Genomic DNA, 3,645 nt, shown 5'->3' on the forward strand with positions numbered 1-3,645 from the left:
CCCCCCCCCCCCCCCCCCCCCAAAAAAAATTGATATTATTTTATTTTAGAAAAAAATAAAAATTCTACCCCATCCTATTTAACCCTCCGCTCCTAATTTATTTATTTATTTTTACATTTTTCTCGGGGAAAAGGGTCTAAAAAATATCCGAACTTTGGCCGAAATAGCAGTTACGATACCAAACTTTGATGAGGACCTATTACCCCCATAGACTATTTAATACCGTATTTTAAACATATATATTTGCCTATACTTAGTCTATGTTAGTTGAGTGTGTCACACACGCGTTTTAATACATTAAACTAATCAAATTGGTCATTTCGTTCCCAAATGATTAAATTAATTCATTAAATAAACATATTTGAAAAAAGTAAAAAAAAAGGGAAATGAATCGTCACTTCACTTCACTCTTCACTGTCACTCTGTCTCGTCTCTTTCCCAAAACTCTCTTTCACTTAGGCCTAAGAAGAACTCAAAGATCAAAATTGTTTTAGTTGATAGCGTGTTTGAAATTGTGTTTGTTGATAGTGTTTCTTGATCGAGTGTCTGAAATCGTGGCAGCAACTATTCCTAAACTAAATTGAAATCAGTAGTTCTTGAAGGTTAGTCTTTTTTCGTCTTGTCTAACTTTAGAACTGAATTTTTCATCAGAAATTATCTAGGGTTTGGTTACTATTGACGTTATTGTTGATTTTGTTGACGTAAAAATTGTTAGGATTTGTCGATAAATTAGGATTTTTGATTGTTCATAATTTTGTCTTGTAATTGCGACTTGTTACTGATTGCGATTTATGTTTTAGTTGTATATGCGTACCAATTGTTGATAAATTAGAATTCTTCTAGTCTTCCCCCAAATTTTTTGATTTTTAAGAACCAACTATTTTCTTCAATTCTCTTATTTTGTACTGCAATTGTGACATAATTTCAGGAATAGGTGCTTTTACATATATAACTATGAGATATTACCATGGTGGGATTTTGAATAGAAAGAGTCGAAAACCGTTATATGAGGGTGAAGAAATCACTCACATATTTGATGTCGATATTGATAAGATGTCTTACTTCGAACTAACTAATGATATTAAGGAGCTGGAGTATACTACAAGTTGCACATTTTATGTTAGGCCACCTAGGAGTGACTTTCTATTAGATATACAAAATGATGAGGGTATTTTTGAACTTTTACAAAGCTTTAAAGATGGAGATATTGTTGAGATCTATGTTTGTCACATGGTTGATGAGTTGGGTGGCCCCATTGGTTTGTTGGAATACACTCCTACCAATGAGAAATCTTTTGGTGCTTTTAATAAAGAAGGGAAGAGGGGGGACCATGAAGGTGAGAGGGTTGGTGATGTAGATCAAAGTGACACTACTTCAAGGAGGCATTTCACAAGGAGTCAAGCTAAGGACCTTCAAGCATTGCAAGCTTTATGGATGAAGATGGAACCTTTGGAAGGCTCCAACATAGAAGACTTGAAGATATTTAATATATTAAGTGTTCTACCATTTTAATTACCTTGTAATTTTAATGAAGGGCAATTAAGTCTTTCTTCACTATTTTAGTTTTTAGTATAAATAGTAGATATTAGGGTGTCATAAAGGTTTTTTTGGACATGCTATGCCTCTTGTGAGAGTTTGGAAGCCCTATGTTGAACTTCAACATTTTGTCCTAGAATTTGCAAGTAATTCTAGTAGATTAGGTGCTTTTATTTCTCAATTAAGTGGTGTTTTTGGTTAGTTTAACCATTATATCTCTTAGTTGCTTGAATTTAATTGTGTCTATCTCTTTTATCTATCTTTTTTTATTTCTATTTTATTTTTATCTTCTTGTTTCACATCAAATTGGTATTAGAGCAAGGCCAAAGAATTGTTCCTACAATTCTTAATCTTTGGGTTGTTTAGTTTCTGAAATAAAAAAAAAATAATCTAAATTTGATTGTAGTTGATGAATTTGAGAGTTGGTTTATTTCTTTGAGCTACATATTGTTGTTTCCTAGCTAAAAATCAAAGAATACATGGCAAAAAAAAATGAGAAGTCATTGTTAGGATTTGAAGCTTTGAAGAAGAAACTTGAAAATAGGTTTGTTGATTTGTTGTTTGTTTGTAGAAATTGGTGGTCAAAACTTGTTGATGTAGTTGTGGAATAGTGTTTTCCCGAATTTGAGTCCATTTGATGGAGTATTGAAGGGTATTAGTTCAAAACACAAAAAAAAAAAAAAAAAATTGACCCACTTCTTGGAGAAGAAGAACAAAAAAAAAACATTTTCTACTGTTGTTAGTTAACTCTAGCTAGTTAACTTTGAGTATTAGTTCATACTTAACTTAAGCTAGTTCTTGTTCGTGCCAATTCTTTTTATTTTATTTTTTTCTTTTATTTTGTTGAATGCTTATTTGTTTCCATGTCCTTTCTTGATTTACATAAACTCCATTCCATCCCGAATAAGTAGTACCACTTGTGAATTATTTGACGGTGTTGACTCTCAACCTTGGATTATTCAAGAGTGGTAAATGGCAAGAGTGAAGTGAGTTCATTGGAGGGTAGCCTTAAAAGGCTTGGCCTTAGAGTAATTAACACGAGTGTGACTGGAATAAAAAAACGAGTGGTGAGGAACTTTTTCTACTTACTTTTTATTTCTTTTTGTAGGTACAATGACTCAATTGGAGGGAGAACTCTCTAGCAAAATGGAAATGATGATGCAACAACTATTGGAAGACATGAGAGATATGAAGGGAAAATTGGAAGATGTGTGGATAGGAGGGTGAGAAATCAAGAAATCGCAACGCAACCACTTGAGATTTTCAATCCTAGTGGTCAAAATGATGAGGGATCAAGTAAAACTCCTCTTGATGCAACTCCATCACACTTAATTGTGCAAGATACCCTAACTCCTAATGTCACATTACCAACGAAGGCTCACAATCAAGTGACACTTACAAAAGGGGGGGGGGGGGGGNTCTTCCACCACAAGTAATTAGACCTCAAATGAGAGCCCAACATAACCTTGAGGAGCATGATTCTTTTGATGGTGATAATTATGGCTATGGAATAGACGATCAAGCTCAACAAGAGAGGTTAAGTGGGAGAGGATGAAGAAGAGAAAATGGAGGTTGACATCCAGTTGATGGTAGAGAATACAATCGAATGAATGATGATGAAGATCGAGGATTCAACAACATCAAGGTTACACTTCCATTTTTCAAAGGAAGTAGTGACTCAAATGAATACATTGATTGGATAGTGAAGCTTGAAAGACAATATAATCTCAACAATGTGAGTGATGTTAGAAAAATGAATTATGTTATAAGTCACCTTGAGGGTTTTGCTTCTACATAGTGGGAGAAAATTGAAAGAAATGCATTGGTGAATAGAAATTTTGTTACAAATTGGAATGACATGAAAAGAAGAATGAGAGAGAGATTTGTGGGTCAAAATTATGAACAAGGTACACTCAAAAAGTATTACAATCTTCAACAAGGAAGCAAGAGTGTGGAAGGGTATTATGAGGAGCTAGAACATACTAGGCTTCGAGCTAATGTCAATGATGGAGAGATGAATCTTGTGGCAAGATTTATCTCGGGCTTAAATAAAGAGATAAGGCAACCATTAGATTTGCATCGTCTTCCTACTTTATATGAAGCTTTCAA

Source organism: Solanum stenotomum, chromosome 7, assembly GCF_019186545.1.
Source record: "Solanum stenotomum isolate F172 chromosome 7, ASM1918654v1, whole genome shotgun sequence".
Lineage (NCBI taxonomy): Eukaryota > Viridiplantae > Streptophyta > Magnoliopsida > Solanales > Solanaceae > Solanum > Solanum stenotomum.